We start from the raw sequence: 15,098 nt of genomic DNA, 5'->3' as shown, positions 1-15,098 counted from the left end.
CCTGCCTCTTGAGAAACCTGTATGCAGGTCAGGAAGCAACAGTTAGAACTGGACGTGGAACAACAGACTGGTTCCAAATAGGAAAAGGAGTACGTCAAGGCTGTATATTGTCACCCTACTTATTTAACTTCTATGCAGAGTACATCATGAGAAACGCTGGGCTGGATGAAGCACAAGCTGGAATCAAGATTGCTGGGAGAAATATCAATAACCTCAGATATGCAGATGACACCGCCCTTATGGCAGAAATGATGAACTAAAGAGCCTCTTGATGAAAGTGAAAGTGGAGAGTGAAAAAGTTGGCTTAAAGCTCAACATTCAGAAAACTAAGATCATGGCATCTGGTCCCATCACTTCATGGCAAATAGATGGGGAAACAGTGTCAGAATTTATTTTCTTGGGCTCCAAAAATCACTGAAGATGGTGATTGCAGCCATGAAATTAAAAGATGCTTACTCCTTGGAAGGAAAGTTATGACCAACCTAGATAGCATATTGAAAAGCAGAGATATTACTTTGCCAACAAAGGTCCGTCTAGTCAAGGCTATAGATTTTCCCAGTGGTCATGTATGGATGTGCGAGTTGGACTGTGAAGAAAGCTGAGTGCCGAAGAATTGATGCTTTTGAACTGTGGTGTTGGAGAAGACTCTTGATAGTCCCTTGGACTGCAAGGAGATCCAACCAGTCCATTCTAAAGGAGATCAGTCCTGGGTGTTCTTTGGAAGGATTGATGCTAAAGCTGAAACTCCAATACTTTGGCCACCTGATGCAAAGAGTTGACTCATTGGAAAATACTCTGATGCTGGGAGGGATTGGGGGCAGGAGGAGAAGGGGATGACAGAGGATGAGATGGCTGGAGGGCATTACCAACTCGATGGACATGAGTTTGAATGAACTCTGGGAGTTGGTGATGGACAGGGAGGCCTTGTGTGCTGCAGTCCGTGGGGTCGCAAAGAGTTGGACACGAGTGAGCAACTGAACTGAACTGAACTGAATGACTAATGATGCTGAGCGTCTTTTCATGTGCTCATTAGCTATTTGTACATTTTACTGTTTATTTAAATCATTCGTCCATTTTCATTGGGTTGCCTTTTTTTGGTTGAGTTAAATATTTCTTCATATTTTTGGGGAAAAACAGATGTGCAGGAGGATGTGGATAAGTTGGCATCTTCATACATTGTGCTGGGAATGAAAAATGGTGCTGCCTCTGTGGAAAATATTTTAACAGTTTCTCAAAAAATTTAAGCATAAGGTTATATAAACTAGCAATTCTACTCTTAGCTACATATCCAAGAGGATCAAAAACAAATTAATACAGAAAATGAACATTCATAGCAGCATTATTCACAATAACTCACTCAATGCCTCCTAATGGATTAATGGATAAAGTAATTGTTATGTTCATTCAATGGAATATTATTCAGCAATAAAAAGAATAAAGTACTGATTCATGTTACAGAACGTATGAACTTTGAAAGCATTATGCTAAGTGAAAGAAGCCAGACAAAACAGGTCACATATTATATACTTCCATTCATATGAAATACCAAAATAGGCAAATACACAAAGAAAGTAGACTGTGTATTTGCCTGTTGAACTTCCCCGGTGGCTCAGCTGGTAAAGAATCTGCCTGCAATGCAGACTTGGGTTCGATCCCTGGGTTGGGAAGGTCCCCTGGAGAAAGAACAGCTACCTACTCCCAGTATTTGGGCCTGGAGAAATCCATGGACTATGTAGTCCATGAGGTTGCAAAGAGTTGGATATGACTGAGTGACTTTCAATTCACTTCATTCATATGAAATATCCAGAATTAGCCCAAATACACAAAGAAAGTAGATTATTGGTGGTGAGAAAATGGAGGAAATTTTGGAGAGACTGCTAACAGGTACAAGATATTTTGGGGGGTGGTGATGAAAATGTTTGGAAATTAGCTGGCAGTAATGACTGTACAATGTTATATCAAACCCACTGAATTATACATTTTAAAATGGTGTCTTTTATGTTCCATGAATTATATTTCAATAAGAAATGAACTACAGTCATAAAAGCAGAGATTGGTACCTAACTGGCATCTAATTGATCCATTTACAGATTTAACAATACAATTTGAGACTTGAAAGTAAACTTAGCACATCTCTGAGAGACTGAAACACCAGAAGCACAGCTCCTACCTAGTTTAGATTCTGCAGAGATATGCCTGTTACAGCCAGTTACTGAATGTAGACGTGAGTTCTAAGGAGAGGACTTCATTGCTGACAATACTAATCAGGAATTCAGGTATAATACTGCCAAAGGAAAAGAAAAAAAAAATTAAAAAACACTCCTGCAAAGCAGCCACTGTTGCACTTGCTGAGAAGAGAATCAGTTCAGTTCAGTTCAGTCGCTCAGTCGTGTCCGACTCTTTGCAACCCCATGAATTGCAGCACGCCAGGCCTTCCTGTTCATCACCAACTCCTGGAGTTCACCCAAACTCATGTCCATCAAGTCAGTGATGCCCTCCAGCCATCTCATCCTCTGTCGTCCCCTTCTCCTCCTGCCCCCAATCCCTCCTAGCATCAGAGTCTTTTCCAATGAGTCAACTCTTTGCATCAGGTGGCCAAAGTATTGGAGTTTCAGCTTCAGCATCAGTCCTTCCAATGAATATTCAGGGCTGATCTCCCTCAGAATGGACTGGTTGGATCTCCTTGCAGTCCAAGGGACTCTCAAGAGTCTTCTCCAACACCACAGTTCAAAAGCATCAATTCTTCGGCGCTCAGCTTCCCTTATAGTCCAACTCTCACAACCATACATGACCACTGGAAAAACCATAGCTTTGACTAGATGGACCTTTGTTGGCAAAGTAGAGAATCAATAGGAGATAGTTCTTATTTTGATTTTCAAATAATATGTAAAGTTCTGTATGTAAACTTTTTTCGGATTTACAAGATTTAAAGTTCTATTGTAAACTTTTTTCTGATTTACAAGATTTAATTTAGTGTTTTGAATATTTTTGATAAAGCTGTTGTCATGATTTCCTAGCAACTCAGTTCTTTCATTAGGATAGCATTTTGAAATCAAGCTCTCTGAATTGTTTTCTCTGAAAATGTAAACAAGTAATGTGAAAAGCAGCAAAAAAGTATGCCTATGTGGAGTTGGGGGCAATTCTGTGGTCAAGTAAATTAGGAGACATTGCCTAGTCTAACATTTTCTTAGAGAATCAACAAACTTATTATCATATTAAGACTCCAGAAAGTCATGTAAGAATTAAACATAACACAAGATGAAAACAAACCTCTTCAGATTTAACTCACCAGTTTTCAAGGAATTTGATTAAAATCTTATTGCTGTTCTTTGAATATAATTTGATGAAGAAATTGGTTAGAGCCTCGCTTTGCTCTGCTTCTAAGTCAGAGATAAACCTTTAGTTTTGGTAAGATGTTTTGGACAAACAAAATGCATCCTGCTGTTTTTCAAACTTTAGGACTATGTTTGGTGCAACTTGGATTCACAGTTGGTGTTTATTAGCTCAAACACATGGTCTCTGACCCCTTATCAACAGTGTGGTCTTTATATACAAAGGACAGTATTACTTTCAATGCATGTGTACCATATCAGAGAGGTGTGTTACTTCTGGAAACATTTTAAAGGAATGTGGCTGCATTTAAGAATATATTCAGTCAAAGTCAACTTTTAGAATTCACCCTACAATGTTAGAATTGATTACCAAAAAACCCTTAATACCTCCCATGCATAGGAAAAATGCTCAAAATCACTAATAACCAGGGAAATGTAAATCAAAGCCACAATGAGATATCATCTCAAATCTGTCGGAATGGCTATTCTCAGAAAGACCACAAATAATAAATGCTGGCAAGGATGTGGAGAAAAGGGAACATTAGTATTGATACATTGTTGGTGGGAATGTAAACTGGCAATGCCATTATGGAAAACAGTATGGAATTTTTTTTCAAAAAACTAAAAGTAAAACTACCATGTGACCCACCAATGCCACTTCTGAGTATTTGTCTGAAGAAAATGAAAACACTAAATTAAAAAGATATGTATACCCAATGTTCATAGAAGCATTATTCATGATACTCAAGTTATGAAAGCAAACTAAATGTCCATCAACAGATGAATGGATAAAGATGTGGTATATTTACACAATGGAATACTACTCAGTCACAAAAAAGAATCAAATTTTACCATTTACAAAAATATGGATGGACCTGGAGAATACGATGCTAAGTGGAATAAGTCAGAGAAAGACAAATGGTATCTGTTATTACTTATATGTAAAATCTAAAGGATAAAATATAAAACTATAAACAAACAGAAATAGACTCACAGATACAGAGAACAAAGTAGCGGTTACCAGTGGGAAGAGGAATGGGAGAGGGGGCAAGATACGGGTAGAGGGTTAAGAGGTACAAACTACTATGTATAAGATAAAGAACAGGCAAGGATATATTGTACAGCACAGGGAATATAGCCAATATTTTAGAATAACTTTAAATGAAGTATAATCTACACAAATATTGAATCATTTTGTTGTACATCTGAAACTAATATTGTAAATCAATTATACGTCAATAAAAAAAGAACTATTCAAAAAACTCTTACTTTAGAAAAAGTGGTGTACATGAGACTTTTAAAAAATTGGGGTACACATCCCCCCCTGTGGCGGATTCATTTTGATATTTGGCAAAACTAATACAATTATGTAAAGTTTAAAAATAAAATACAATTAAAAAAAAAGAATCGGAAAGGAAAACACACACAAAAAATAAATAAAAAATAAAAAATTGGGGTACAGTTGCTTTACAATGTTGCTTTAGTTTCTACTGTACAGTGAAGTGAATCAGCTATGAAGAAAAGAAGAAGAAAAGTCGCTCAGTCGTGTCCGACTCTTTGTGACCCCACGGACTGTAGCCCACCAGGCTCCTCAGTTCATGGGATTTTCCAGGCATGAATACTGGAGTGGGTTGCCATTTCCTTCTCCAGGGGATCTTCCCGACCCAGGGATCAAACCCAGGTCTCCCGCATTGTAGGCAGACACTTTACTGTCCAAGCTATCAGGGAAGCCATGTGTACAGCTATATGTACACATATATCCCCTCCCTTTGGCCCTCCCTCCCACCTCCCTCATCCCACCCATCTATAAGTGGTGCTAGGAAAACTGAAGAGCTACATATAAAAGAATGCAATTAGAACACTCTCTAACACCATACACAAAAATAAATTCAAATGGATTAAATACCTAGATATAAGACTGAACACTATAAAACTCTTAGAGGGGAACATAGGCAGAACACTCTTTGACATAAATCACAGCAAAATCTTTTTTGACCCACCTCCTAGAGTAAATGAAAAATAGTTTAAAAAAAAAAAGGACCTAATTGAACTTAAAAGTTTTGCACAGCAAAAGAGACCATAAACAAAATGAAAAGACAACACTGAGAATGGGAGAAAGTATTTGCAAATGAAGCAACTGACAAGAGATTAACCTCCAAAATATACAAATATCTCATGCAGCTCAATATTAAAAAAAAACAACCCAATCAAAAAATGGGCAGAAGACTTAAACAGACATTTCTCCAAGGAACACATACAGATACTGAAGAGGTACATGAAAATATGCTCAAAATTACTAATTTTTAAAGAAACACAAAACAAAACCATCATGAGGTATCACTTCACACTGGTCCTAATAGTTATCATTAAAAAAACTATGTGAGACTTTAATACAGGTATATCTCAGAGATATTTCAGGTGAGGTTTCAGACCACTGCAGTAAAGTAAGCATCACAATTAAGCAAGTGATGTAAATTTTTTGCTTCCCCGATACATATAAGAGCTGTTTTTTTTTTACTATATTATAATCTATTAAGTATAAAATAGAATTATATCTTAAAAATTATGTAAATACCTTACTTAAAAAAACTTTATTGCTAAAAAATGCTAAGCCTCATCTGAAACTTCAGCAAGTCCTAACAAAGATCTCTGATCACAGATCACCATAACAAACATAGTAATAATGAAAAAGCTTGAAATATCACAGAAATTAACAAAATGTGACACAGACACCCAAAGTGAGCAAATGATGCCAATAGCGTTGTGTGACTCATGGTTGTCACAAACCTTCACTTAGTAAAACCCACAACATCTGCAGAGCTCAAAAAATCTAAGCACAATAAAACGAGATGCCTGTATAGCTTGCTACATTTAGGGACCCTAACTTGAACAGAGAATTTTTTAGGACAAGTCTTTCTGGCCAAAGTTAGTAAAGTTTGTTTATCATTGTCATCATTTATTGAAAACACAGCAAGTGTGGAAAATAAATTATCAAGCTCCGGCTTGCAATGAATTAAAAATTATAATTTATAAGCTGTGCAAAATACTGTTAAGATTTTTACTCTAATTACTATTTTTTCCCCCCACAAATATGCCTGACTATTCAACTTCAGCTCTAACCTTATACTTTAGGCAGTCCAAGTTTAATAACATGTGACACCTGCCCTCAGGATCTGATAGCCTAGGGGAAAACCAGACAGGTGAAGCCTTGATGATGGAAGAGTATGTCTGATGCCATACTAGCATTATGTTCATCTAAAGCAGGAGGAAGTTTGGGAAACTTCCTGGAATAAGTGACACTTGAACAAGAGTTTTAAAGGATGGGTCAGTTCAGTTCAGTTCAATTCAGTCGCTCAGTCATGTCCGACTCTTTGCGACCCCGTGAATCGCAGCACGCCAGGCCTCCCTGTCCATCACCAACTCCCGGAGTTCACTGAGACTCATGTCCATCGAGTCAGTGATGCCATCCAGCCATCTCATCCTCTGTCGTCCCCTTCTCCTCCTGTCCCCAATCCCTCCCAGCATCAGAGTCTTTTCCAATGAGTCAACTCTTCACATGAGGTGGCCAAAGTACTGGAGTTCCAACTTTAGCATCATTCCTTCCAAAGAAATCCCAGGGCTGATCTCCTTCAGAATGGACTGGTTGGGTCTCCTTGCAGTCCAAGGGACCCACACTTAAGAAAGGTATTCATAAAGGCAAAGGAACTTTCAGGCAAAGTAAATGAGAGTGAATGAAGTGTATAAATGGGAGTGAATGAAGTGTATAAATGGGAGTGAAAGAAAGTAAAAATACCAAGTGAGCTTGGTTAACTGCTGGTAGTTGTGTATGGCTCGGGTAAGAATACACATGCAGGATGGACAGGGCAAAGTGAGAAAGACCTTCCTCAGAAGTAGGAAGGAGATAACCTGTTTGGAGATGAGTACCTGGAAAGAAAGAGCACATGGAAGAACAATTGAAAGGCTATTACAATAATGCAAGAACTAAGTAGCAGAGAGAACGGAGAAGATAAAGTCCACAGTCCAAAAGGGACAGAATCCCCAGTGCTGGGTGCTTGTGTAGCTAGGACTGAATGATGTTATGGAAAGAAAATGGAACGCTTCTAGGACACTTCACTGGCCTCTAGTGTGGACCTCTGTTGTTCTTCACTGAGAGGGAGAACAAGGAGAGAAGCAGGTTTGCAGGATAAAATACTTCAGTGTTGATCACAAAGTATAAGGAGACTACAAGCAAGACATTCTTGTCAGATATCAAAAAATACGAATATATTGGGAAGCAGATCACAAGGTGAATGGTGGGCACCGTAGACTGGCTTGTCATGAGTTCCAGCTTCCTTCTCAAATGCTCTCTTGCACTGCAAAGGCTGGAAACCCATTCTGCATTTTCCTCACCTCTTGCAGGAAATCAGAGGGTATCAGAAATGAACTTGATTTTGCTGCTCAGATAAACTCATATGAAAGTCAGATTCAAAACCAGGAGGGAAAGCTCAGGCTTGATCTGGTTTTGATGATCCAGGACCTGGCAGACGCAACATGGTTCTGGAGACCAGAAGCAACTCTTGATTCTACAGCTTGTGGATTATAACTGTTGTGGTAGGACTTTAATGACCATAGACTGTTTTGCTATCTTTTCCCTAGCTTACAGTCTATTTCTTCAGTTTGTCTAACCATTTTAGAAGAGTGGTAAAAGTTTCCCTTTTAGATTAAGTCAGATACTGTGTTTCAGAAACAATGTACTTCTCAGTAATAGGGATGTCTCTAGGTCACAGAATTCTACAGGAAATGGAAATTTGGGTTACCTTACCTGGAAAGAATTTGTATGAACATGAAATGAGAAGAAAGTGGCCCAGGGTTGACCATGGCAAAACCATTTTCATCTGTGGTTATCTGATGATAAACGAAGCGGAATCTTTGTTAGACCTAGTAGCTATTGCTATGAACCGTTTGAGTGAGAGGGAAGAATACAGACACTGGATGTAGGGCGAGGCTCTCTGTTTCTAACTGTACTAGAGAAGAACGAAAATAACATCCTCATAGTTTAAAGTTCTCAGTACAAGGCACAGGGAGAGAAGTGAAAGTCACTCAGTGGTATCCAACTCTTTGTGACCCCATGGACTGTAGCCTGCCAGGTTCCTCTCATGAAATTTTCCAGGCAAGGATACTGGAGTGGGTTGCCATTTCCTCCTCCAGAGGATTGAACTTGGGTCTCCTGTGTTGCAGGCAGATTCTTTACCATCTGAGCCACCAGGGAAGCCTGAAAGGATCTCTTATTGTTTGCTACAAAGGCTAGTGTAGCTGAAAATCAGCAACCGAGTTTAATATTGTGGGATGTTAAATTACAGTGTAGAACAATGATACTGAATGAGGGGGAAGGAATTTTGGATGGGTGAGCTCTCAGGCCTTACAACTCCACTGGGGCACTTCTGTTTCCAGCTATGATGGAATTTAGCAGGCCATTTATCCTGTGGAGAATACTTAGAAAGCCAATTACTAGATTGCTCTAAAATACAAAATCCTCTGTTTGAAGGTATGAGAATGTTCCTAGGCAACCAGACCATGGGAAATAAGATCATAAAGTGAGGGGACCGTGGATGGGTGGGCTGAACTCTGCTTTTCCCTCAAGGTATTTGACAATTCTTTTCTGTGGAGTATTGACAGGGAAACTAGATGGAGACCTACAGATAAGAAGCAGAGAAACCAGCAGAGCTTTTGGCAACTGCATAGTTCAGCAAGACAGAAACTGGATGTGGAACAATGAAGATCCTGAAGAAAAGAGAGGCAGGGAGATGAGAGCCCTGGCCTTGAAAGGGTTTCTCCTCAAAGCATTTGCACAGAGATGGAGACTAAGAAAACACATTGGAAGTCACTGCAAAGGAGAACAGACCTCTAAGGAGTCTTACCAAAGTTAGGGTAAGTGCCCATTTAAGAGGCATGTCAGTTCACCTGGATTCCAGACTTAATCTCAACACCAGGAAATAAGAGCTGTACTGCATTGAGATAATTAGGATCAATCACCCAGTCAACATACGTACATAACCAAAAAGGAAGATGTATCTGAATATAAAAATAACTCCTGCAGAGTTAAAAAAAAAAAAAAAGAGAGAGAGAATGCAACAACAAATGGGTTGGAGACTTGATCAGATACTTCATATACAAGACAAACATAGTGGGAATACACATTATAAAAATGTGTCATTTATTAGATATTACAGAAATGCAAATTTAAATCACAAGAAGATGCTGTACAAACTCACTAGAAGGGCAAAAATGAAAAGGGCAGACCATATGAAATATTAGCAAGAAAAGGATGCTACAAAAACTTTCATCCAAGTTTTCCTTTGCCTATAGAATTATAAATTGGTTACAAAAGGCATACTCTGTGACCAAGTGATTCTATTTTTTGGTACATATCTAACAGCTGCACATATATTAACCAAAGCACATACACAGATAGTCATGGAGGCATTAACAGTAATAATAATTTTGGAAACAATCCAAATATCTTCAAATAATAGAGGTCTAAATAAATTGTAGCATATTTATAAAATAAAATACTACGCAGTATTACTTCTCAACTGGCAGTGATTTTGGTCCCCAGGAACAGTTGGCAATATCTGAAAGACTTTTAATTGTCACATCTGATAGGAGTGCTAATGGCATTTAGTGGGTAGAATCCAGACCGCTGCTAAACCTCTGACTTTACACAGGATAGCCCTGCCCCCGCCACAAAGAACTGTCTGGTCCAAAATGGCAGTAGTGCTGAGGTTGAGGAACTCTACCTACTAGTTTTCTATAAAACCATAAATTACTATGAACTGTTACAAACCACCACAGAGTTATTCTCTTACAGTTTTGCAGAAGTCTGACACAGGATGAACGAGCTGAAACCAGGTGTTGGAAGGGCTGGATTCCTTGCAGGAAGCTCTAAGGCAGAATCTCTTTACTCGTCTCTTGAGGATATCCATATTTCATACTTTATCTCCTGGCTCCTAGACCACTTCCTTCATTTTAAAGGGAGAAAAGCCAGCCTCAGCTGGGTCCTTCTCACAGATTCTTCTCATGACTACCTTGAGTTCACCTGGATGATCTAGAATCCTCTTCCTAGATTAAGATCAGCTGCCTAGCAACCTCAATCCCACATGCTAATCAGTTCTCCTTTGCCAAGCGGTGTAGCCTTCACAGGTTCTAGGTGTTAGGATGTTAACAGTTTGGGGGGCATTGTTCTGCCCACCTTGTCCTGCTACCCGGCAATGGAAGCCCACACTACTGCTCCATAGAACAGCGTTCCGGGGTCTCACATACTGATGGCGAAGAGCAGACATCAGAGTATATAATTTCTGGTTTTGTCTATATAAGGTTGGTATAATAGACCAAACTAACCCTATTTTTAGTTTGATGGGAATTGAACAGTGATTTCCTGGTGTGATCACAAGGTCGCGTCTCAAGCAGAGCACAGGTAGAAGAGCCAGCAGTTAGTAAAAGCTTCCTAGTGATTCAAAGGCTTCCTGCTCCGACACCTGACAGCTCATGGCAAGGACAGCAGCTCCCTTGTTAGCCTATTCTGCAGGCAGTTTTGGGGGGCTTTTCTAGAAGCTTACCCTAGTCTCCATTTCTTCAGCCCTACCAAACATTCCGAAAGTGATTTAATCCTCTAAAATAAATCCCTTTCTGCTTAAAGGAGCTGGAGTGGATTAGATTCTCTGTAACTGAAAATTCACCAATATTGTAAGGCATTAGCAAGAGCTAAATAAAAGCTCTTTGTCAGTCAGTATGAAGCACTGCCCTAAGACTTTGTAAATATTATCCCATTTAATCCTAACAATCGTTAGGTATGACTGCCATTTATCGTAAGTGATACAATTGAGAATCAATGTGATTAGCTTAAGCTTAAGCTGGTAATGGTGGCACCAAGATGAGACCCCAAAGCCCTGACAGCTGTATGCTCCTCCTCCTACTTGGTTGTTCAGCTTCATTATCTTTGAGTAGAAGCATCTGATATACTGACTGCACATAAATTCTTCCAAAGATTCAAAGAGCTCAAAGAAACACATAGAGCTTGATTTGCTCCCACCTCTCTCATGTATGAGCTACAAATGGCGTATCAGTCAGGATACTTAGCTGTATACAATAGAATCCGTTCTGATTAGTTTAATCAGAAAGGTGATATATTTAAAGATATCAGGTGGTTAACAGATTCACTGGGATACTCTGGGAGAGACAAAAGAATGGACTCAGAATTAAGCTTCTAGCAATAATTCTCCAAATCATGAAACAGAACAAGACTATGGAGGAAACTACTCACTGCCTCCGTTGGATGCCAAGCACCGGAAGGTCAATGTGAGGGGCACTGTGCCTGGTGCTGAGTGCACTCTGTGCCTGGAAGCCAGCCTTGCAATGGCTGGGAACAGGATGCTGTCCCTGCTCCCGCCTCCTGCAGGTAGCTGCTCCTGGCCCTCCTGTCTGAGTGCAAGGCCCAGCAGGGGTGTCTGCCTGCCGCGCTCTGGTCATGTGCCCTCCTCCTATGTGCAACGGGGGCTGAGAATTTACTTCTGATTTCCACACTGGAGAGGTGATAATCATACTGTGAACTTTTCCCCTCAGAAGGAAGGGCAATACAAAGGGCATACTTTGGGATGTAATAGATGTCCATTACAAAGAGGGTTGACCTTTATCCCCTACTCTCTTTTCTACCAACATCTTGAAAGAGGCCAGGATTTACTAGGCCTGAGTGTTGTGCATAATTAGCCAATACTGAAGGAAATCAGTCCTGAATATTCATTGGAAGGACTGATGCTGAAGCTGAAGCTCCAATACTTTGGCCACCTGATGCGAAGAACTGATTCACTGGAAAAGACCCTGATGCTGGGAAAGATAGAAGGCAGGAGGGGAAGGGGATGACAGAGGATGAGATGGTTGGATGGCATCACCGACTCAATGGACATGAGTTTGAGCAAACTCTGGGAGATGGTGAAGCACAGGGAAGCCTGGCATGCTGCAGTCCACGGGGTCGCAGAGTTGGACATGACTGAGCGACTGAACAACAATCATCTCCTAATACATTTTGAGAGCCTATTATTGGCTCTGTTCTGTTTAAAACAAGCTGCTAGTTCGAAGAAAAATGTTTCTTTAATGAAAAATTATGGTAGAGAATATTCACTTCACCAGTTATCCATCTCACTAATGAGCAAAACAAATGGTCATTAGCATGCTGTTGATTTCTCTGCTGTGCATAATTTTTATTTTTGAACTTAGAGGTGCTCATATGTTTTGTGTTTGTAATGCAATTTTTAATATACGGATGTTAATCTCACAAAAAATAATTGAAGAATTATGAATCGGACCATAATTTTAATCACCATCCCTTTTAATTAGGCTTATTTTCTTTTTCTTCTAAACATGTGATTTTCTGTAATGATTTCACTTCCCTAATACTTCATAAGACCTTTAAAAGATCATTGTTAATAACCTCAGTGTATATTTAGGATTTCAAAGTTCCACTTACTTGATGTACATGGATGAATTGAGTTTCTCTTCCATCAGTCAAACCTCAATTCCTTTCTCAGCGCTTCCACAGGCGGTGACTCTCTTCTGCTTTCCCTGCTGCCGCTGCCTTGAAATAGATACTGTTAATGCACATCCTCTCTTCAGGGAGGAACAAGGAATGAGGTTTAAAATGATTTGTCCTTTTTAGAATTTTCATATGTTATTCTCTTGCCTAGATGATATCAATTAGCTGCACAGTAAGCATTTTAAGACTTCCTTCAAATAGGATGACCATTTGTTCTTTATGCTTGGGGCTAGTGCACTGGGACGACCCAGAGGGATGGTATGGGGAGGGAGGAGGGAGGAGGGTTCAGGATGCGGAACACATGTATACCTGTGGTGGATTCATTTTGATATTTGGCAAAACTAATACAATTATGTAAAGTTTAAAAATAAAATAAAATTAAAAAAATAATAAAGCTGAAACTCCAGTAGTTTTGCCAAAAAAAAAAAAAAAAAGAAAGAATAAGAAAGATAGGTAATTTAAACAAATACATACAGATCTTCCTGTGAAGATCTTTGTCAGGTAATTAGTGGATGCTGAGAATACAGAGAGGGGTGTTAACTGGAGATACTTTTAATTAGACAAAGATTATGAAGATAATTAGTGAATAGACTATGAAGCTGCTGCCTACAGTAACTCTGTGTGCCTGAGGCAGTGAGGCCAAACAATACCGAAATTGCAGAGTCTGGAGTAGAGAGAGGTTTCTGACAAGGCCGTGTTGACAAAGGTTTATTACAGGAGCATGTAAGGTGGCTCTTGCCTTAAAAACCTGAGATCCCCCAAAGCTTTCAGAGAAGCCCTTTTCTAGGAAAGGCGAGGCAGGGTGTGGTTAGTTGTTGCAAACTTCTTGGTGTCACATCGTTTGTTCTTGGGGTCTACAGGTAACGATCTTCCTGTAAACCTCCACTAAACAAATGTTATTTTCTGTTCTGACAAGAAACAGTGAGATTCCAAGGCTCAACTTTCCCCCTTAGAGGTCAGGCCATGGCTAGGAGAAGTGGGTTCCTGTGCAGTCCACTTACCCTGCCTGGGAGCTTTCGTTCAGCTCCAGTCTGGTTCCTCCTGCCAGTGCCTGGGCCTGGGGCACTCTTAGGGCCAAGTTCCCAGAGATCTGCCCAGCCCACATCACTGAGCCAGCGAGGTGCCCAGGACCCAGCTGGCCCTCAGGCTCCTCATGGAGACTGTTGTCGGGTCCCAAGGGCTGCGACCCATGGAGACTGCACCATTAGGTGGTGGAGGTGGGGATGGCGGAGAAGTTTGTTGACCCTACAAGACCTAAGCCTGGCCAGTGGGCCGTCGTGGTGAGGGTTTTGGAGCCCTGCAGGACACAGCCATCAGTCTGCCCTTGGCCCCCTAGTTCACCCACCGGCTGAGATAGGGGTGTCCCTGGGAGAAGGCTCTATCTGCCTCTCACCACACTCTCCGCCCTGTTGGCAGAGTGGGACCTCCAACCACTGTGTTAAGGATCGTGTGTTGACAGTGTACCTGCCCTGCCCCGATTACAAAGTCACTTTGTGAGCTAGTTATTAATATTCCCTGTTACAGAATCCTCAACCATCCTTTGTCCCTCCCTGCCCAACTCCAGTTACATCACCTTTTTCCCTTTTAATGGAATTCTCTGAGACCTGCTGTCTCTAATTTTTCACCTTCTGCTTTATCCAAAACTGTTTATATGTGAATTCTGACCACCTCTTACCCTCAAGGTCACTGAACCATCTCTCAGCAGGGTCACCAGAGCCCTCTCTTACTCAATCCCTGAGCAGAATTTAACATCACTGATCACCTTGTTCTTACTGAAAGGCTGACTGCTTGATTTCTGTGACACTTCACTCTCCTCACTTCCTTTCTCTGTCTTTAGACATTTCATTTCATCCTCCTTGCAAACTCACTATGTCTGTCTTTCCAGGTTGCCAATTCTTGGGAGTTTATCCTCATTCTCCCCTCACTGTGTATATTCCCTGGGACATTTCAACCAAACCTACTGTTTAAATGATCACTTATACACCAGAGATTCTTTTTGTTTTGTTTTTTTCTTAACATGAACTTTACTACCATGTGAAATGAACACAATTGTACAGTAGTTTGAACATTGTTTGGCAGTTCCCTTCTTTGGGATTGGAATGAAAACTGACCTTTTCCTGTCCTGTGACCACTGCTGAGTTTTCTAAATTTGCTGGCATATTGAGTACAGTACTTTAACAGCATCATGTTTTAGGATTTGA

The 15,098-nt window shown here is 40.3% G+C and overlaps 1 long non-coding RNA gene across 1 annotated transcript; it reads right to left on the bottom strand.

Annotated features, from left to right (window-relative positions):
• Positions 1–951: 951 nt before the first annotated feature.
• On the bottom strand, positions 952–10,315 carry LOC123335126. The gene is made up of 3 exons (XR_006553478.1): positions 10,178–10,315; positions 2,171–2,284; positions 952–1,206 (listed from the first exon to the last, which is right to left on the bottom strand). It is a non-coding gene; the product is annotated as an uncharacterized LOC123335126 (long non-coding RNA).
• Positions 10,316–15,098: the final 4,783 nt, after the last annotated feature.

Source organism: Bubalus bubalis, chromosome 9 (assembly GCF_019923935.1).
Source record: "Bubalus bubalis isolate 160015118507 breed Murrah chromosome 9, NDDB_SH_1, whole genome shotgun sequence".
NCBI classification, from domain to species: Eukaryota; Metazoa; Chordata; class Mammalia; order Artiodactyla; family Bovidae; genus Bubalus; species Bubalus bubalis.
The sequence above is the reverse complement of the archived record's forward strand: the minus strand, read 5'-3'. Positions and strand labels throughout refer to the sequence as shown.